Genomic DNA, 22,893 nt, shown 5'->3' on the forward strand with positions numbered 1-22,893 from the left:
TAGTTTTCCTTTTGGCAGGATTCACACAGGTGGCAATCAGAAAGGAGCACACTCCAAATGCTCCCAGCAGACAGCTTGCACCGTGCTCTCAGCACCGGGCAATAGCTGTCGTGGTTACGCTGCACCAAAAATAACAGCGATGCTCATCTTTTCCAGAGATTCACATTATGGAATGCCAATCGACAGAAAGAATTTCATGCGGTTCCTTAATATCTTACTGTCAAGAACAACAAGTTATATTCTCTGCATAAAATACACATTTATTTGGCATTTAACACAAGCCATAAACTGTCATGCACAGCTTCAGCAGCAGCTGTTTGTAAAGAGAGCATGGCATTCTTTAAGGTCAGCAAAGAAAAAAAAAAAAACACCACTCCACCTCAATATTCCTGTTAACAAAATACACCAAATATATTTGAAGTTGCAAGAACCCATGCTTGACTCAGACTTGGTAAGCTGGTAGGAGGATTTGCCAAGTCTGCCTGGCTTGCCAAGCTCCAGGGGTTTGCAGGGCTCAACTCTCAGCTACAGCACTGCTATGAACAAATGGACCCAAAGTCATTAAACTGCTTTTCTGGCTGGAAAAAAAGAAACTTGTTCACTTGAACTATTACCTGACTGCCAAAAAGCTGGAAAAGCTTATTTGTAACTCAGCTACAAAATACATATTTTTCTCCCAAAGAACAACAGGTCCAATTTAAATGTAAAGAAATTCAGACCTAAAGCTGAAAGCTGGGCTGATATATTACTGCACTTCATTATAGCTGATATTGCAAAGATCTGAAACCAGTAGGTATTGTACACAAAGAAAGTGGAACATGTTGCAAACTGAAAAACAGCCCACATTTCCTGCCTTGAAGTGTGCCTGCATTCTTTACATATGAACCCCCACTGCCGCAGCACTCCGTGCCAGCTGTGATGTGGGCATTTTGCCACTAGAGAAGGAGAAAAAAAAAAATAGAGTAGAAAAAAAATAAGTCAGACTGCTGCCTCCTTCCAGAGGTCAACAAAAGCCAACAGATGGTAATACTTGGTTAATATTGACTTGAGCTGCAGGCAAACTGAGGATCTCGAGGTAAAACAGTCTGCACTGCCATTATTTTGAGCCACAAAGGCCATCCACCTGCTCTGGAGTGTATTTTGAGAAAAAATCAAGTATTATTTTCAGAAAATATTCCCACTTGAGCAAGTTGGAAGGCAATTTTAATTGCATTATTGCTTCATGCATAATTACCGCAACATTAATGCTTGAAATAGTAGGAACTAATTTATTTAACTGCTCTAAGGCACTGGGATAGAAAATCATCTATTCTAAACGTGTATATTTATGATGTCTTGATAATAGGCAGCTTAACGAGTGCTAGGAATGTTTTCCCAATTCCGCTAAAGGGCACAGAAAGCTAATGTAGGCAGGGTATCAACAATTGCCACAGGCACCAATTATAGCCGGACTGGATGCCTTTACTATTCAGAAATGAGTTAGATTTTCAAAATATCCTCTCGTAGCACACACACACACATTTTTGCATGTTCTTACCAAATAGGCTCATTTACAGTTTGCCTAATAAAGAAGGTTTGTGCATCTCCTGTGCAGTTCATTAATAATGTATCCTGATTAAAAAGCTCTCATTACAGATGTCTCTCTCAATGCAAGGCTCTTATTCCTGCTCAAATGCACATGGCCTTAAAATAATCCCTTCATTAGAGAAGGTACAGCACCAATTTCATAATATAGGTAGAGAGCCTTATTAATAAGATTTGACAGAGTAGGCATGTCTGCCCGAGACTTGGTCTGCCAAGGAATATTTCCCCCCATTAACTGCATGTGGAAAAACAGCCCTATATTTTTCAACTGGAAAGCATTTTCTCTGGGCCTATGCAGCCCAAACAAGTGCACCCTTACCTTGAAAATCATCTCCCATCTTCCCTGCCAATCTTAACAATTATTTTAAAAGTTGCATGCTGCTCATTAAAATGCTCTCATTAAAAAAGAAAAAACAACAAAACCAAAAAAACCCTATGTATTTACTGAAAAGCTTGGTCAGATAAACTGATATCAAAGCAACCAATACAACAGAGATTTCCTGATTTTAAACACTAATTTATTAAATAAGCCTGAACAGCTGTTATTTCTCCTACTGCTGACTACGAATACTTTTTTTTTTTTTTTTTAACTTTAGCATAATAAAGAGCACCGTTTTTTTTTCAGCTTGATCTTTCCCCGCTTGTCCAAGAAGCATATGCAGAGAATTTGTTTTTCTGCCTCATATACGTTGGTTCCATGTTTCGCTTTACCGACTGACCAAGTGTCAACATCCTTCCTAAAAAGCATGCCTCACATTCAGCAGGAAAGGTGAGCACGGGGCAGAACAGAAGGCAGAGGGCCATGAAAAGCATCTTACAGCTCCTCAGAGTAATTCTTCAGATTTGAAAATTAAATAAAAATTAGCAAACCTCTCTAGGTATTTCTTCTCAGTGGTCCCTGTTAGGTAACAGCCTTGTTTCTTGCCTCAAGAAACACACGTCAGCAGATGACTACACAGCACCTACCAGAGGAACAAGGCATTAAGACGTGAGATTGGCTCTTCCAGCAATGTTTGGCTCTGATATATGGATTCATACAGTTAAAAAACAGCTAAACATAGCAGACCATGCAAACCTCCATTTTGTCACAGTGAGGTGGGTTTTTCATTGTGTTTTGTGTGTTGTGTGTGTTGAGTTACGTGGACATGTAATCAGTGTGCCAAATTGGGCATTTAATTATTTACATCACTGGCTAAATGAAGAGGCAGCCCATTACAGCTCTCAGCTAGATTTTGTTCTATTCTGACTTTTTTTTTTTTTTTTAGCCTGATGGAATGGAGTATAGAAAGGGCAGGATATTTTCCCACCTCTTCGCATGAAGTCTTCTAGGGATTTCACATTTTTCCATCGCTAATTACTGCGGAAGCAAACCCAGGATAAGGCAATTAGAAATGGCCTGTGGTGTCAAAGGTCTGCTGCACTTGCCATAAGATGTGGTTAAGTGTAGCAGTGCCTCAAAACATTTCCCTTTTACAAATAGACTTGGCTCTATTCTGAACGTATTTTTCATCCTGCCTTACATTTCCTGGGGTATCGAGGAACCTGCTGCTGGGATCGTCTCATCATGTACAGACGTGACATCCTAGAGGTGACAGGACTCCCACGCTGACTTTTTAACAATCAGATGAGAAAAAAAAAAAGCACTGCCCAGGATAGGTCAGTTGAGCCCCATCACAATAAAGAGCCTGAGCATCCCTGCATGGTCAAGAGGATCTGAAGCCACAGTCGGCACAAGACCATTAAAAGTGATGATGCTGGGAAGATGCTCATCATTATCCTACAAAGCCAGTCCTACAAATCACAGAACTGTAGGGGTTGGAAGGGACCTCAGGAGACCATCAGGTCCAACCCCCTGCCAAAGCAGGTTCCCTAGAGCAGGCTGCCCAGGTAGGCGTCCAGACGGGCCTTGAATATCTCCAGAGAAGGAGACTCCACAACCTCCCTGGGCAGCCTGTCCCAGTGCTCCGTCACCCTCACCATGAAGAAGTTCTTTCACATGCCGGTGTGGATCTTCCTGTGCTGCATCTTGTGGCCACTGTCCCTTGTCCTGTCCCCACAAACCACTGAAAAGAGGTTGGCCCAATCCCTCTGTCTCCCACACTTAAGATATTTGTAAATATTGGTAAGATCCCCTCTCAGTCTTCTCCAGGCTGAACAGGCCCAGGTCTCTCAGCCTTTCCTCACAGGGAAGATGCTCCAGGCCCTGTTTCATCTTTGTGGCCCTCCGCTGGACTCTTTCCAGGAGATCCCTGGCTTTCTTGTACCAGGATGCACCTTGCACACAGCAGTCAGAGCCAATTCAGTAATGTACGATTCTCTCTTTTTTCCCCCACCTCCTGGATTTGCCTGATCAACTTCTTTAACTACCCCTGGCTCCTCGCACATCACCGTGGAACCAAGAAGTACAAGATCACCATTAATAGCTTGGCACGTATTAATGAGAATTTCCTGTATCTCCTCAGCATGTAATCACTCCAGCCTGGTCCTGATACAACTCTTGCAGCTGTGTAATTGACCCACATCTCGCATAAAAAGATAAGGACATGCTATTACATGGTTTTAAATGACCCGCTGGCTTTTCTGAAGCTAAGTGGGATCTTTAACCAGCGATAAAGCAATAGAAGTGCTTTCTGTTTTCTACTCTTAATTTGTTCTCTAGTGCTGAAATAAATGGACGATAAACGCAAGTTTAACTTGAATGTTAATTCAAGTGAAAGGAATGCCAACAAGGCACACCGCTGTGTGAGTGAAGCCTGATAATGCCACGTGTCAAAAGCGAGGCTGAAAACACCCAGGTTCTGCACACCTGGGCTGTGCACGAGGGGCCTGCTGCAGCCTGGGCAAAGCAAATCACCCCAGAGCTGTGCACAACAAAACGTTTCAGCATACCCCATAGAGCAACAAGAACATCCAAAGACCAGAAGCTCGAACACAACTGTGGCTCCAAAAAATCTCAAAAAAAATAAGTGTTTGAGAAGGAAAAAGAGGAGATGTCAAAAAAATAATGAAACAGCCATCTAAATATGCACATTGGGACCCAGTACCCTGGTGGAGCTGTATCTCAGGCACTGCTGGTATGGTCCTTACTCCCCCTCAGGCTGGAGCAGCCCTTCACCTAGCACACATTTTCCCTCTCACACACATATATACAAGCCCTGAGGTGACTAACAAGCAACCTGTTTTTTGAACTCACAGTATCCATTTCTCACCTCCAGTTAACTAAACGAAACAACCCAGAGCAAGTGCTCACTCATGGAGTACCTCTGATGGCCTTACAAGAGCACAGGGACATGCAGTAAGGACAGCTTGGAATCTGGGAGCACTGCTTAGGTTAGCCAGTGGTTAGCAGGATGTTAAAGTAGAGAAAGAACTGCACAGAATGCTGTTATTAAGAAAATGGTACTACTACTCTGCTTAATCCTAGGTCCGGATGACAGACGCTGTATGTTAAGGACAATTTATTGGTAACTGATGCTTTTACTGTGGCAGGGTGTTTGTGCAACAACTCAATCAATACAGTACCTCAGGATTGTGAAGATACTGCACCAGTACCAGACCAAATCCAGTAACAGTAATGACCTGAGCAAAACAAAAGAATATACTAAGACTGATGATTTTATTTTCTCTTCTTAAGCACTATCTTCTCTTTGCTGAGTTCTACGAGACCATCTAGATTCTTATATTCAATCTTACAAAAGTCTGTTTTAAGCTCTTATATTGTTCTTGTATTCCTGTGTTCTGTCTAGCAGGATTCTGGCACAGATGATGGATTTAGTTCCCTGTTACTGGGTAAGTTTGCCTCTTCCTGTAGGACTGGGGAGTTGGCAGTTCCCTTTTAGCCTACGTGTACCTTAATAAAGCTCAGAATTTCCCAATGCACGTACAAGTACATCCACTTACATCTGCATATAGCGCAAAGGACACTAGACTAAAAAGTGACAGGGAGATCAATATTCATTTCATGCAACAATACCATTGTGCACTGTTCTGTCTTCGATATGAACCTAGGCAATGACTTACAGTAATCAAAATGATTTTAAGATTTCCAAGGACCAAATGCATTTCCAGTACTCCTTCAATTGAGTGTCTGAATAAAGCTGATGGTGCCTGAGACCTTACCTGTCACTCTCCAGCTCCCATTTTACAGGACACTTCACTTCAATCCCTTCCCTTCTTACTTTTATTTGCTGAAGTCCCTTATGTTACACTTACAAACGCAGGTTCACAGATCTTTCTTTTCTTGTCATCACAAAGGAATCCTTCTGCAGAGCTGCTGAATTAAGCGTGTAGGAGCTGCTCTGTAGCAAGGTCATTTTAGGTCTGGAACCGCAGGCCCCTCAGGATTCCCTATTACAGCTACATGAACTGCCAATTTCCCCTTGCAAGTCTACGCTTCCCCCCTTTCTCCCTGTGAAATAAAATTCAGGCTCTGTACGCCCTCGAATTAAGCTGCTTTTTCCAAGATGTTTACATAAAGTCTTCTGACAGCTTGGAACCCAAGGAAAACAGAAAAATTAGCAACAGAAACACCAGAGCACTACAGAAACTGCAGCTCATCTTCTGTCATACCGACAACAGCAAACTCCTGCCACACAGAGACTACCTTCTAGCCCCAAACAACCAGGACACACTAGTCTGAAAAGCTCCCCAGTACCCATCAGCTCAGATTTATGCTATTTTTATTCATACAACCATTTTCTTGGTCAGTAGGACAACCTAAAATAGATAGGATTTACCATTTTATTTTTGAACATGCTACCGCGTCCCTAAAGTCTCCAAGACCAAGTAACAAAAGGCACCTCTCCTGCTCTCCTTGCCACATCTCTCCTGTCAAAAAATATATGCAACCTTGGTAAATTAAGACTGAATTTACTTCTTTGTGTGCTGGCTAAGGCTAAAAGCCTTAGATCCTACACGTACATTTTGCCAAAATAAGCAGCACATGAAACACACGCAATCATTTCACGGGCAAATTACTTACTGATGTACTTCTCACTGCACAGAAATAATGTTTGAACTTGTTTTCAAACGCGGTTACATTTCTCTCACTGCTCCACATACGAAGAAATTCTTACTGTGCTCTTAAATCGTGTGCTATATCTTCTGATAGAACTGCGTACAAAGAAAATGAATGAAGCTAAAAACAAGATCGTAGGTGATTAAAACCTAGAAGTTCATACAATGCATTCATGTGTTTCTTGAGCTCGGTCCAAATCTACAAGATTTCAGTACATGGCTTTGGGACAGCGTGGTACACTACGATCCAATACGCCAAGCAAGCAGCAGAGAGCTGCTCTTTGTGAACAAATCTCCAAAAAAGAGACTTCATGGCAGACTGGCAATGTTTGCTACAAACCAACCGTTAGTTTCAGTGTTTTTGCCAGTGATTTTTTAACCAGAGCAAGCTAACTTATGCACCGTCACCTGCCTGCTGGGAAAAGACTTCACCACAAATGAACAACAAGTTGCCTCTGGACATGGGTCAGGACACGTCCTCTGATTTGTGTGGCTTTTTACCAAGTCCCACAAAAACACACTGAGACTGAGTGGTTACACTCAAAGAAAATCCGAGATGGCACCTAGCAGGACATGGGAGTAAGGTCTACCAATGCTGGCACTGCCTAAGCTCAAACCTAAGTACTAACTCTGAGAATGAAGTTGCATTTGTCACTTTTTAAGCAACACAAAACAAAAATTTATAAAGAAAAAGAAGCCACGGACAAGCTTACTTGAAAATTTGGCAGATAAATATAAACTGTGAAAATACTATTTGTACGTGACCCCCAAGATAGTACAAATACAATGGGAAATTCATGTCCTGAGTGGAATAGCTACAACAGTATAGGGCAGGAATATTGCTGGGTTTTAATGCAGGAGACAAGAGGCAGCAGGGAAAGAGGCACAGAAAGCATCCATACTGTGATTCATTAATCTACACAGAACAGTACGACTCTAGTTACTGTGCAAGTACCTCCCAGGCCTCCAACACCACTTGGGCTCCAGAACTAGACTCATATGAAACACACTTCAGGTATGCAAGTGGGAATATGTATATACTGCCCAGCTGCAAGCCAAATGAATTATATGCAGATGAGATGCATATTTACTCCTTCTTAATGAGCTCTTCAGAGGACAGCAGAGGCTCCAAATGACATTATTCTCTAAGAAAACTTGAAAATGTAAGTAAGTCATAGTTATAGTTTTATTCCTAATGCATTCGCCCTCATTTCTAGATAGGAACAGCATACATCTTTGCACATCGTGTAGATTGAAGGTAACCAGCCGTTAATATGTAAGGAAATAAGAGTAGTTAGCTGCACGGGGACTTGTTTGGTGATCTGCATTATCATTCCTTTTCTCCTTGGAAGCATGGAGCAGCCCTCACTAAGATCTTGTTTATAAGAGAAAGTGCTCGGCTCCCTGAAGGAGCACCTCAGTTACCACAGAAGCACAGCATGGCTCAGGTTGGAAGGGACCTTCAAGGTCATCTAACTCCAACCCTCTGCCATGGGCAGGGATGCAGCCTTCAAATAGAGGAGCTACAGGTGCTAATTCTGCACATCAGGACAGTAAAACCCACTCAGGCTGGAGTCTCATCCGACCTAGTTAGCTATCTTCATCAGTAAGTGCATGCCAATACCTAGGGAAGAGCACAAACCAGGCAGTTTCCAGCTACTCACCCAGAATTTGCAAATATCCAGCTCTGTGGATGTCCCAGCTCTCCTGCACCTTGCCTGTGTAGTTACCTACAGCAGCTCTGCTTCTTGGTGCTTTTGCTGTTTCCTCTTACGCCCTTACAAATAAAGCAATACTGAACACCTTGCTCACAGAAGATTTTACTGGCTCTAACTAGAAGGCAGGGCAGAGTGGCATCCCAAATCCCCTACAAATGTTTTCAGGCAAGGATGGAAAAAGATATTTTTTTTCTAAAGAATGCAATGTGATAAGAGAGAGAGACTTTTACTCTAGGCATATTTCTCCCAAGGCAAAAGCATTTAAGCTCTGAAAATGCTTTTCACTGCACATGGCCCACAGCTAGTCTGAAATTCAGTACCCTCATCCCATGCAACCCTTCAAGCTCTCTTGGCGGGCTTTGTACCCTGAAATATCCTCTCATCTTGCCCTATATCCATGACACGGGCTGTCACTCATGCTCTAAACACTGACCTCATTCTTTATGGCATTTCCAAGCTCAAACAACAAACCAACAGAACCATACCTGGTCTACTCAGACCAAGCACAGAGGCCCACAGGACTGTCAGCTTGCTGCTCCTCGGGTGCTAACAGCAGGACGGACACCGCCAGCCCACGTCTGTGAGCCTGATGGTCAGTTCCCTGTAAGAACTGAAAACACAGCGTATTTATTGGTCCTCCAAAAGACGCTGGAGACCCACCTGGCATTAAACAAAGGAAACAAGTCTTTTACTGCATGTGGCTCTCCCAGCCTCCAGTCGCACAGGAGCGCTTTCTTGGGAAGAATCATCTCAGCTCCAAATCGGATATCGCAGCAGACACTGATTTAATGTTTCATTTTAGAGCATGTCTTCCATCCTGTGGCACAACAATCAGCCAAATTAACTTAAAATGCAGGTTTTAAGTCCGCAGAACAAGCTATCCGGACTACCATTTCAGTTCAAATCAGGCTTAGAGTGCTCACACAACATTTGGAACCAATTTAAGGGGATTTACAATCGCATCACAGTTAAACCACTGTAACTTCCTTGTGCAGGCGAGCTCGTATGGCAGGCAGGAGAACATTTGTTTATAGTTTGGATGGCTGCATGAGGAGAGAGAGGATGTCAGAAATAGCCTTTGCTTCACTGCTTGGGGATTTCACCACTGAAGGTTGAGAGGTGGGGAAAAAGCTTATTATTTCACTTGTACTACTCAAACACTAGAAGAAACCTTAAACCACTTTACACTGGGATCTGTCTCAGCTGCTCAATTCTAACAGCAGAGAATTTATCACCACGTACTGCCATGTCCAACTACTGCTATGGAATTATGTCCAGAATTTATATCTAGGCTCTTCCACCCTTAGCAACCCAGGATTTTTTTCAGGTGAATTATTTAATAAATGATTGCTTTTTAACCCCGAGCTTTTCTTTTAGTCTTTCTTAATATATCCTAATCCCCAGAAACTCTATACAACCCATTTTTCACTGCCACAGTGCTGGCTCTTCAGATAAATTGAGGATAGCAAGTGGTTACTCGCATCAGTCACCTTGCCATTCCAAGGTTTTTTCCACTGTCAACGCTGAAAATAACACTGAGGAAAAGCCCCAGCCTCCGAACTGCCCACGTGTGATGCAGCCAATTCCTGGGCTGCACAAGCCTGCGAGTCCATTGCAAGGGGCTGGTGTTCAAAGGTTTGATCCTTGGCACCTTCAATCATCCCCAAAGAGCCGTTCTCTGCCCTGTCTGTGTTGTTAGTATCAGGTTCTATCGCGAACACGTGTTCCTTGCGCTGAGATACTACAATGTCCCATTTGAAGACCACTGAATAGTTTCTTCTTGAAGCAAAGAGGATTTGACAAGTTAGGAAACATTTTTTAACATAAAAGCTACAGCAGCTGGATTTTAATCATCTCAATTACCCTACAATCAGCTTGCCCTCTTTGGGATCAAAATATTTTTCATGCTGCTGAAACAGAGCACAAGTTATTTCAACCTTCAGCTAAAACCACCACCCTGCCCCTGGAACTACAGTGCAACCATTTTACTTGTTTCCAGACTTCAAGCTGGGATAGCAAGAAACAGACCACACAGAAGAAAACAGGTCACCATAGAAGCTTTTACCTTCTGCCCAGTGTCAAATACGCAATGAGTATTGACAACCAGAGATTTTAAAAAGTGAGGAGTTGCCAAGGCTGCTGTGGGGTTATTTTTCATGAAAAATGGGGTGCTTCTCTGAAGAAATAGAAAACTTTGAGTTTCCAGTGAAGAAAACAAACAAACAAACAAAAAAAAAAAAGATGATGAAGAAGAAAAAAGCAGCTGGGTCAAGGCAAGTAAAGAACGTGCATGTTCTGTGGCAAGTTCACAGTATCGTGTACATCTGGGTATTATTCAACTCTAAAATCAACTTTTATCCATTGTGGGGGAAAAAATCTGCAGGTTAAGCCATAATTAAAATAAAATGTTCTCCAAACTGCTGGATTAATTTCCTCCAAAAATTAACAGATGAGGAAAAAGAACATCCATAGTTAGAGGCTTTAACTGCATTCAGTGTCAGTGTTGAGGTCTCTCAGATATGCCATAATGCACAGCCCACAGAAGAGTTGTTTTGCTTGGTATGGAAATTCTGAAACCTTCCAAGGTTATTTCTAATCCAGCACAGTGAATCTAGTGCTGTGCTGAGAGAAGAGCAGCCAACAACTTCGGTGTTTTATAAAGATGAACAACACATCTTGAAGCAAATCCTGAGCTGCAAAATAAATCACCACAAGTATTTCACAACAGCATAGTGCTAGCTATTCCTCATGGCTGGAAGTGTTCCTAACTGCCAGCAGCCATTGCAGACGTATTTCTCTTCTAACTTGCTCTGCATGCCTTGCAATCAACTCACCAAAATTACAGATGTTACAGGCGAGTTGTTAAACCCCAGTGTTAGAAAGCCTCAGAAGACACCTGTGTAAAAGTGGAGCAGGTAGCTCATCTTTTCACTTCTGAGTGATTCCTCCCACACTTCCAACTGAGCAAAAGCTGAGTTACGTTTCTGGAATTCTTAAAATAACCAGTTAACTATAAACAACTTAGCTGCTGGTATTTGAAGACAAAACCTAACCTTCTTTAAAAAGGCCTTCTATAAAAGAAGTGAATTGGATCGTTTCCTTGTGACTGAGACTTATTTATTTTTTAAATTAAGCTTCTAAAGAGTTACTAACATCACTTCTTTCCCATCACCATAAATATACAAAAGACAGGAAACTGACCACCAGCAAAGGACCTTCAACTCTTACAAGGTGTGGTATTCCCATGCTGGCATCCGTCTTGTACACAACGTCACCCGAGACAGAGGAACCAGCAAAGAGAGGGCACTTTCTCCCTACAAAACTAGAAGCAGAACAGAGGCTTCAAACCCGTACCTGGTGAGAACTTCAAGAAGCCAAAAGACAAGTGAAAAGTAGGAGGGGATGGGAGGGAAAGGTTAACACACTTCAAAAGCATAAAGGTCTTGTGGTCAGCACGGGTTGCCGAAGAGTGCACACAAATTTTTTGATAAATCTGACTTAAAAGGCTGCTGCAAGAAGTTCTGTAGTTTAATAATTTAGCCCACGGGTGATGCTTTATGAACGGCATGCATCAGAAGTTATCGCTGGAAAATTGGAGAGAAGCCCAGATGTCTGTTTAAGACCGCTTTTATGCCCTGCATTTTCAAAACATTGCATGGGGCTTTAGCTGCATGACTCAGATGAACTTAATGAGAGTCATGCAGCTCGGCCTGCGTACGCTGCTTTGAAAATAAAGAGGCACTGCTCTGGGTTCTCGCTTTATGAAGCTCTCCCTGGAGTGATTTAAAGCTGCTTTTTCCTCCCAGTCTTGTCTCTAAAGGTCTTGTGCACTTCCGATCACTGGCTCTGGCAGATAATAGCAGAGACCTCCGGACACCTCATTTTTCAGTCTTGCTCATTATACGTCCAAAGACGGTGCTCAGAGCTCGTGTGGCACCACAGAGCCCAACAGCAAACGGCCAGGCAATTAAATCCAGCCAGTTGTGCACGAGCTCCATCTGACAGACCCTGCAGAAAGTTTCTGCAACCCAGAACGCTGCTGTGGGCACCGAGCAGTTATACCTGACTCCCAACACGTGCCATTTATTACGATTGATTACTACTTACCACAAGACATTTTAATAAGCACACACGATCAAACTTCATATAGGTTATTCAGGTTCAAATAAAACTATCTGTGTATATATAGTGTGTTACACACCATGCAGATCTCCACTGGAAAGCCACACAATAAGTCATAATTTAAGAACCACACACAGTATGTATCAGATTATTGATTTACCAACTATTTACATTTCATTTTGCTATATTTGTTGATAAGCTAACAGAATAATTTAGCTGTATTCTCACCTGTATTTTAATATGTTTAAAAAGATTTCCTCATTTTCTTCAAGCAGGAGGGCTAATCTTCCCCTTTCTAAGCCTATGACCTGCCTGTTTAAACACCAGCTCCTACAATCAGCCAGCAGTTCCCAAATCTACATACAGGTCCAAATGGACAAAGCCTGGGAAAGAGAACCTGGACTTCACTCTGCAGTGGTGTTACAACAGAAGAATAAAAGGGAATACAAAAATGCTCACTTTTCCATTTTCAGTGCTTTTTAATGACACAGGACACCACACAGTGCCTTAACTCCTATAACCAACTGTTGTGAGGAAGAGGAAGCTACACAAACAAGATGATTTCGGGGAAGGCATATCTGTACCAGAAAGCACATTAACAGGAAAAAGAGATCATCTGTGGTAGGCCAGTAAGAATAACTTCAGAGAAAGTCAACTACAGCACGAGAACATCTTTCCTTCGTGTTGGAAAGAAGGAAACAAACCGTTTACATCAATCAACACTACTGATGCATAAGCTCCAGGTCTGAGCAGTGCTCATAACCTTTACACAACAAGCCAGGACCTCCTGGAAAGCATCCTCCCAAAACTCAGAGACCCTCCTGATGCTGACTGACCAGGAGTGAAGTGAACGACACCATCAGGAACAACATGATGTGCATGCATTTCCATAGGGTTTAGCCAGGACAATGGTTTCTTCTCAAGTTTCCCACATCTCATAAGACCCCTGGGCCCTACAGAGGCTCGTTCTAAGTGAAAATAAACACACACCGCATCCTGGGTCACCCTGGTGACAGCCTGTCTTCCTCCAGGCATTCCCCAGCTGCCAGTTTTGCACAGCGTTGGTTAAATGCTTCGTGCACTGCAGCAATTAGAGGAAATTACATCTATTCAGGTGCACTAGGTTTTTAAACTCTTTGCTACAGAGATTGTTTACAGGTAATCACTTGAAAAATATGACCTGAAAAAGTGAAAGAGCAACACCAGAAGTGCAAAGGCTTCGTAATTTCTGACAAATTACTGACAAAATTCAACCCGAACGCTTAAAGCTGCACATCACTGCCAGCTGTATCCCAACGATGACAAAAAAAACTGAAACCTCGTTGAATTCCAGAGGCAAACATCTATCTGAAAGGCATCCCTGCCTTCCACGAATACGCTATTACCCCTGTGTGGATGCTGGGTCACATCCGCAGAAGCTCACCTCCCAGACATCAGAGCAAACACGCTTTGATAACACACAGAGACGTGTCTAGCGAGCTGAGTACATCGGGGAGCAAAGCAGGCACCGCTCAGGATTCCTTTAGGGAACCAGAGCACACATCAAGAGGTCACCGTGCAGCCCTAATTGCCATGACCACAGCACAACCGTGGGGAATTTGCCCAGGTAAAAGAGCAAAGGCTGCGTCCGAACTGTCAAAATCTCCGCTCCATGGTCCAATATGGATTGTTGGTCCTCAGTCACCCTCATACACAGAGGGAAGCTCAGCATCCTGTCTTTTGGAAAGAAGTAATTTGCTCCCTTGACAGAAAAAGGGAGGTATTTCCGTGCATAATTTGCTTCAAGTATTGCTCTTTATAGACCATACAAGAAAAACCCATGCTAAGTTCAGTTCCCTCAAACAGTGAGCCAGCAATTGTGGCACCCAACACCCCCTCTCACTTCTCTGCATCCATACTTGCTTTCATGCTAAAATCACAATGCTGACAACAGTGACACAGCTGTCAACTTATTTCAGGTATTTTTACCTAAAAATTACCCTAAAAATCATTTGGGGGACTTGCTAGATGCCTAGAAAAGATGTGACCACAGACCTACGCACTGTGGATACAGATGGTCTCTACTAAGGAGTGCCTGTGAGTAATGGGACCACTTCATCTTTAACTTGGGAGCCAGGGGTTCCCCTTCACAGCAAAAACTGTTCAGAACAAAGATAAAATCAAAGTCCAGGAGCAAATCATAGCTTCATTATACTCTGCAGGAAGGGTCAAAGTGTGATTAAAGGTCAAAGTGTGACCAACAGCAGCAGCAATACAGCTACGGAACCACTGCCCACACTGGTGAGGTGTCAAGACTTGGTTGTTGCTTTCTCCCAGTTTTAATTTCAAGTCATCAGCCAGCGGATAGCTAACAATTCTTCCTCCATCAAAACAAATTATTTAAAAGAAACCCTGATAGCAGAACCAAAAGCTGCTCCACACACTCAGCATGTGTCAGTCGCCCGGGATGAGCGCACTGCAGAAGAGCCACAGGAGGTGGCTCACTGAAGCAGTTTTGCTTTGCTCTTTATGCAGCTGCTTCTCAAGCTGAGAAGAGTGAGACACAACCAGGATCACCCCAACCATACTGCCAGCTTTTCTGGTTTGACTTGTGAGGATTAAGAAATGGCCATCATTACGATGCTGAAGTTTTCCTTCCATGTCTGAAACCAGACAGGTGCCTAAAGCCATGGCTGACTGCTGCTGTCAGCGTGTGACCAACTGGGAGAAAAAGCAGGAAAGGGAGGTAACAGGGGGGTGAGCCCCCAAGCTGGCATCCAGCTCTTCAGTGAAGAGCACCCATCTGCACAGCACCCAGGAAAGCCACACTGAACCTCTAAACGGGGCGAGCTCAAAGGTGTTAGCTCACAAGGCAGCATCTATTCAAGCTGGAGTTTTGTTCTGAAATAAATGTATTCGTGACCACTGAGCAAGTGCTCTCAGCAGAAAGTAAAGGAAAAGACCTGCTCACGGTGAAAATGGGCTGTAGTTAGTTAGCAGCTACCTCAGTCCATCCCATTTTACCTAGATAAAAGCCTTGCTCCAGTGCAGACCTAGGGCTGTTGGCGTTTGCCAGTGACATTTCTGAATGAGGTGGGAAACCTGAATGCCAGAGGTGGAAATGGAGGCAGAAAAGAATGATGTGAACACCCTCGCGCTAAGTTTTGTCTTCCAAGCAGAAGTAGCACTCGCTGCAGATTTCCTCAGGGGCAGCTCCAAGGGGAGTTTGAGTGATTACAGGAAAAAAATCACCTGGTGCTGAGGGCAGGATTTCTTGCGTGTAGCAAGGAGGTGGCCTTTCAACACAAAATTCATGTTAACCCACGCCTTCCACTCACATGATATTTCCTAGAAATAAATGCAGTACCTTCAGGTTGCTGTCAACTTAAGAAAAAAAAGAAGACAGAAATTTACCTTAAACTTTACATTACTACATAAAGCGGATATCAGTACATTGGAGAAGGGGCCACAAATGACTTGTTGCTGCAAGAGAACTTGTCATTCTAGAGAAGGAGCAAATAGTGAAATGGTTTTAGTTTTTAGCCTTTTCATTCAGTAGCACCAAGTGAAAACATTTGACTTTCAGTAATTGGGACTGTGAAATCAATCGACTTGGCTCCATCAGATTTATCTTCCTAAGGCTACAGATGGTCTTTCACAAAATTTTATTCACATCACAAAATAAATTTCAGTTAGAAATTAAATTCTTGTTTCAGATTTTTGGGAAACAGACACCCCTAATTCAAATACCGAAAATATTTAACTGCATTACCTATGTTCTACTCTGCTCCTTTTAAACTTTCATGAGCAACTGGTTTGTTTGCAAGATGAGGGATATTGGGAATTACCAAGTCTGACACAGCGCTACTATCCAGCCTCCTGCTGTACGTGCAGTGGGGATTTCACAAGAATTTGGGAAACAGGTTTAGGCAAGAGTAATGCAAACACAGAAACAGCTCCTCTTTGAGAATACATCAAGGCCACAAAAGGATGTGCAAAGCGAGTCAGTTCAAAATGCTTGTCAGGAGATAGGTGAAGCTCAAGGATCATTAATAGAGCATGGTAAGCTGATATTTCTCCAGTGGGGCTGGGCTGGACTTCTGTTTGAAATACTAAAGAGAGCCTGGAAGTCTGTTTTCCTTTCTGCAGGACTACTTTCTTTTCCTCTCCCTCCTCTTCTTCCCCAACATAGTGGAACAACTGTGACCGGCAGCTTTCAGAAACATGCCCTTTCTGCTTCCCAGCAGACAAACATTCTTGCAGATGGTAATCCAAATACCTTAGGGTGGTACATATGCAACCACGAGAAAGCCACGAGCACTACAGAACAACATTGATAGGACAATCCCTTACAATCCCTAATTGTAACTAAACCAGAACAGAATTGATCACCCATTATGGAGCAGCGAGCACCTCAACACCACCACTACTAACATGGGTGATTTTTCAGAAATGCAGCTTCCTACAACAGTTTGTCGCAACAGATTAATGATTTGGGGGAACATATTAAAACAAAAAACTTGGAATGTAAAAAGATGCTTTTGCTTTCCATAATGATTGGTTTTCTGCTGATTAATTGATCAGTTCGAATACATTCTGTCCATTGCTACAAAGCCAGTGTATTGAACACAAAATCCTGGAAGAAGATAAGGTACCACTTCCCTCAGTGACACGAAAGCACCACTGACACAAAGTTTTTCTAAAATAAAACATCACATAACCGTTTCCAGCATGTAAAATTTTATTTCTGCTACTATTTGTCAAAGTTAAGGCTCAGTGGCAAGGCAGAGAAGTGGAATAATAAAGGTTTCTATATTTTACTGCCTATGCAATGTTTCAAGGGGGAAAAAAAAAAAAAAGATTTAAGGAATACTATCTGCTTTATGGTGTTGTTGCTCCTAGCACAGCAGCCAGACCTGGAATGGACTGAGCTTAAGGCTTCCAAAAGATGACACTGCTTGAGGAGCCAGGCACCCGGCGGAGGACATGGCCAACCCTCTGAATCGACATCAGCTGCAGAAGTGCTGACAGGAGCTGACAGTATTTTTTATTATTTTGACATCTCAAAAGAGCTGTTCCTAGTAACAAAGCCTACAAAATCTGGCTTGGGGAACTTCATATTTGCAATGGAAGCAAGAGCTATTTAAATGCAATACACAAGCCACTATGCTAATGGTGTATGAAGAATGATATACGACTAAGTAGGCAGTCACTTGCCAAAATTGCTTTTTGGAGCAGGATACAGGCTCACTGGAGGAGTTTACTGTGACCCATGCCAGTAGGAGAGGAAAAAATACAGCAACAAAAACCCTACAACCTTAAGCCAGGCAGTCAGGCAGGTGAAGGCCTATTTCTGCCTATTTACAAGAACTTTACAGCAATTACTTCTGTCCATACCAAAGAAACCACACATTTCCTGCCCACCAGCATGGATTCCAGCTCTGACTCCAGATGGAGAAACATCATAACTAAAGTTCCAGAGCTCTTCATTATTTTTAATGTGACAGTAGATGCAGGAGTAATGCTAGATTTCACCTTGTGGATGCGTGTGCAGCAGCAATTTTCCAGGCAGGAATTTTCCTTGCAAATGGGAAATTTAATCAGACGTCTGAGCACAAACCTGAATGCCTGAGCAGAGGATTTGCTGTGGATTTGCTTCAAACTTGCTGATCAACGTCAAATGAACACCGCTGTGGTTAAAGGAAGGACTGGAAACGTCTCATGAGCAGGGCTCCCCAGCCACCCATCAGCAAAACAGGTAGAAAGACAGACTCAGTCAACACAAACAGAAGAAGCCAGCCACCAACACTCAGCTTACAGCAGTCAGCAACACGAGGAGGGACAGGCAATAACCAGAGGAACTGGGTTGAGTTTTTTAGTTGAATAGTTTCTTGAGATGAATAGTTCTCACCGATGGTAGCCATCCTGACAGAAAGCAGAGGCAAGGCAGAGAAATAAGCATCACCCATGTAGGTGCCAGCAATATATTTAAGTATCAAAACCAGTGTTCTAAAAGCTCCATTATTTTGTGCACTAACCTTTGAAAAATCAAACCAGGTAAAGACATCACTGATGAAGAGACAACAGACTTTCTCCTCAAGGAGGGAGTGAATTTAAAAGGAGAGTTTTGTGCCTGTCCAAATGCCACCCCCCAACCAAAGCACGCTTCACAAACCCCACCTCAGACCACCAGCGTACTTTCCCTTTTCCCCAGGCCCAAGTACTCAGGGCTTCCCAGGCTTGCACCTAACTTTTCATGTAATCAAAAAGCAAACACAGATTTCCAATCTTAAGCCATATTTTACATGTAGAGTTCTGGCTTTTCTCTCCTCCCTTCCCTAGGATGCTCTTCCAGCAGTATCAGGCAACTTGGAGAGCATGGTAGTTCACGAGACATAACATGAGGTATGTCTCACGTTCCTTGTAGCACTATTCTGCTTGCAGCTAGCATATTCCTGCTTCTTCCCCTATATTTCCCACCCCCACCTTCTTATTTAAACTCAGTATGAATTAAGAACTGCTCAAAAAATAGTGAAGTCTGCCAGAAGTCTCACTGCTATCATTTTATCACTCCTCCCCTGCAGGAATACCTTATATTTTAGCACAAGCCAGCTCCTCCTTGCTGCCCAGATGGCCTAATGCACATTCTTAAAGCTTTGTCCCCATCCCTCCATATCCCACAAATCACACACCATAAACCCCAGTAATTCTACATACGTTCTATTAAAATTACAGCCTCCAAATGTATTCTCAGTTTCTGAGAGATCCCAGCTTCTCTGAGCCACGCACAACATGAGACAGGCCTACAAAATGGGTCCCCCTACCCCAGATGGCCCTTTGGGGCCAACTATCACTTCTCAACTTCCTTCCCTCTTCCCCAGCTCTGCATTTGGGATGCCTTTGAGTCAGATACCCAGACAGACCCTAAGGAAAAATCTGGTTCAATATAGGTCCCGAAGTAGTTATGGCACAATATTACTAGGAAAATAATGAACACCAACTCACCCCCTCACCTGCCTCTCAAGTTTGGGGCTGTTTCTGCAGATAGAGAAGCAAAAGGTCCTGCCTTTGCTTATTAAACTAACGGGTACACTTGGGTCTGAAAATACCTTCACTGTTTCTGATGAAAGACTAGCAAATAAAACAAGAAGATCGTGGGATGTGTCACCAAGGAAGGACGGTAAGATCTTACATCAAAAAAAAAACAACAAAAAAAAACAGACAGACAGACTTAGGCCTAGAAAGCAGGAAAGCACACTTGGCTATATGCCAGCAAGATGCCCAAGTCAGCTAGATTGTGTCCTCAGCTCACTGTAACACAGAAACCACACCAAAGGGAAGCCCTCTCCTCACATGAGCCCCCTCCTCATAAAAAGACCTCTCCTCACTTAAGACCACCCCACATAGCACAAGTGCAGCAGATTGAAATGTCACTGTCTCTTTACAAGCTGATTAGAAATTTAAAAACTAACTTCTGTTTGCAGATTGCAATAATTAACTGATAATAAGGAAATAGAGCAGTATAAAGCAGCTGCAGTGGAGACGATCGGTGTGCTAGCTTTGGGGAGTTACCACCTAGCACCCACCTCTGTGACAAATACTTTGACTCTGCGTGTTCATCAGCTCCTTGCACACCTGGTAAAGAACCCAGATTTGGGACAACACTGCCAGAAGAGCTGGTCCTAACCATTGTTCAAGAACTCCTGTTTGCATCAGGAACCTGATCTGGCTGAACCCTAAGCTCAAAAAGAGCATCCTGCAGCTGTGCAAACACTAGGGCCTTGGCAAGGAAGGAGAAAGAAAAATGGTCCCAGGGCAAAAGGCAATCAGGCTGCCCTTTGTAATGGCAGCATGCATGTAGGTTGGATTAAAGCACAGTCATGGATTCAAGGGGTGGTGGAAGCAAAGCCCAGCTTGTCATGCACTGTCCACTGGGGGTACACTTCCTAAGGGCAGGGGCACCCCGATGGTGAGGCAGGGAGCTGCTGGATCCACGTTTGCTGCATGGTGTGGTGCCACCAGGAGACTGCAGCAGGTAAACAGGCATTAACAGTGCTACTATAGAAATCACACCTCAAAATGTGTTGCATTTCAGGCATTCACGTATTCATTCACAACACTATATATCTATTTCTATATATATATAAAAAGTAAAAACACAGAAAGGGGAAGTAAAGCAACTCAGTAGGCTGCCCCTATCTTGTCTGCAAACCAGGCTGCATTACTAGGCATAAACATATTTCCAAGCACAAAACCACTCGTAGTTTTTAACATTAATGAACGCCAGCTGACACAAAGCACAGGCTGACTGTCATATTGCTTAGCCACTCTAGACACCTGTCATTCCTTGGCAATGAAAGGGAGAAAAGGTCAAGACACTGTTAGTAAACCCAAAGGGGAGACTCGCTTTTCTACCAAAATTGAACTCGACAGGAACCATCATCACAAATAATGCCGAGAGGTTCAGGTGTTGCTGGTTATTGATGGCTTGCACTCCTGCTGCTACTGAGCTGTCTGCATATTTTAGGGAGTTAATATTAATAAAAGCAACCTACACTGCCATTTATTAAGACAGATAGCACTTTGTTTTTTGGATGAGAACATATAGTATTAGGTTTTTTTCTTTGCACGCAATATTTATATGGTTTATAAATATCTACACTTGCATACCTATAGTTAGATATATGTACTTCCACTGAATCCCTGCAGAACTTGGACACAGCTAAGGCCAATATATTCCGTCTTCTCACTTTCCAAATCCTTAATTGCTTTTGCATGAATGCAGAAATCCAGCAAGAAGATCGAAAGTAAAATAACAGCACATTTGAAAATTGGCAGACCAAGCTCTGACCTCCTTCACGCTTCTGACAGCATGAAGTTGTCAGTGTTTGACTCGATGGGGGCAGAACAGGGCTTTTGTAACACACACAACGTACACGCATCCAGACCACTTATCCCCTGCTTTTCCACAGCCTGGGCCTCCTGTGCCTTTTGTAGTGTAGTTCTGGGGACTTAGCTTAAGCCCATGATTAGTGCCTATAATGATGTTTACATTCAATGTGCAAGAACACACACAAGAACACACACAAGAACACAGAATTTGTGTTCAAATTCTGGAGGTCTCAGCCTTTAAGTGTTGTTCCCAATTCTCTTCCCACTTGTCTGATGTAGTTTACAGTGACCTATCAATCCTGATTCAGAAATGCCAAAAAAAAATGCATTGGTCCAGGATGTCCTTCCTTCAGTGCAGTTGTGTTCAAACTGAACAGGTCCAAGGAAAGGATCTGGTTCTGGGGAAGAGGAAAACGAGTGGAAAACATTAGGAGAGTGACAGCAGTACATACTGGGGGAAAAAAGCAGCAACTAATTCATTTTTGACATCTTTTCAGAGAACTACACTGTGTAACTTAGAAGTTATGCTGTCACTAGGCAGCATGGCTTGCTAGTTCAATTGCATTTTAGTATTTTCTAAACAATTTTGTTAAAAAGACTATGGAGGTGTAAGAGACAGACAATCACATGCTTTCTAGTGCATATAAATAACTAAAAGCTTAAAAATGATCAAAACTATCTGCACTGTGCTCAGCAGCTTGGCACAGAATGCACAATCACAATGTGTTGGGACAGGTTACTCAAAGCTGTGGCGTTTGCTGTGTGCTATCCACAGTCCAACACATCCTAACACCAGCTCGAGTAACTGATGCAGGATGCCCTCACAGGAAAGCCACTCAGGGCACAGAGAAAAATACAAATCCTATACTTCTGTCCCAGCCCAAAGATCCCTAGCTCCTTATAGGGGAAAATATCCCTAGGGTCACATACGGAGAACAGTGGCTCCTCAACAGAGGCTGAAAAAACACCTTTGGAAGCGATGCTTATGCTGCTGCAGATTTGCACCATTGACTCATCGTGGAGGATGAGAAGTATTTTCATTTATTTTTAAAATCTGCTCCTGACGTGCAAAAAAAATCTGGTTCATGACCTTGAACTCGTGGAAACAAAACCCCCAAGCCCACATTCTACAGTTTTTCTTTCACAAACGTAAGCCACATATTTTATCCTAAATCCTGTACATGTACTCAAACTAGGTTACAGATGCCTTTTATGAATCCCAAAATAATCTCTCTAGTGGTTAATTAGTGAAACTGGATGGAGTTGGTTTTTACTTTCCTTTTTTTTTAAATCATTACTGCTCATCCAAGTGAAATGGCAAAACTGTTTTCTAGCAGCATTTAAAAACAGCTTTTATTCACTTAAATTTGGTCTCTGCCCTAGCTTCTTCAGGTTAGGATCCCTAAAAAAAAACAAACAAAAAAACACACAAGAAGAAACCTCAAACAATCAGGACAAACTTAGTTCATTATGTAAATACTACTGAAAAAAAGTTTTATATACATGGGTTATAAACTTGAGTCCTTTTCTTTCTCTAAAATACCGGTGACGACACATTTTTAAGCTAGTGTTTAGAAGGCTT

General features: G+C 42.8%; 1 protein-coding gene across 3 annotated transcripts in view; it reads right to left on the minus strand.

Annotated features, from left to right (window-relative positions):
* ATP8A2 (ATPase phospholipid transporting 8A2) overlaps positions 1–22,893 on the minus strand; it is a 326,460-nt gene that overhangs the window by 113,126 nt on the left and 190,441 nt on the right. The gene's annotated exons all lie outside the window — the stretch shown is intronic.

The sequence above is a fragment of the Aythya marila genome, assembly GCF_965140915.1.
Source record: "Aythya marila genome assembly, chromosome: 1".
NCBI lineage: Eukaryota > Metazoa > Chordata > Aves > Anseriformes > Anatidae > Aythya > Aythya marila.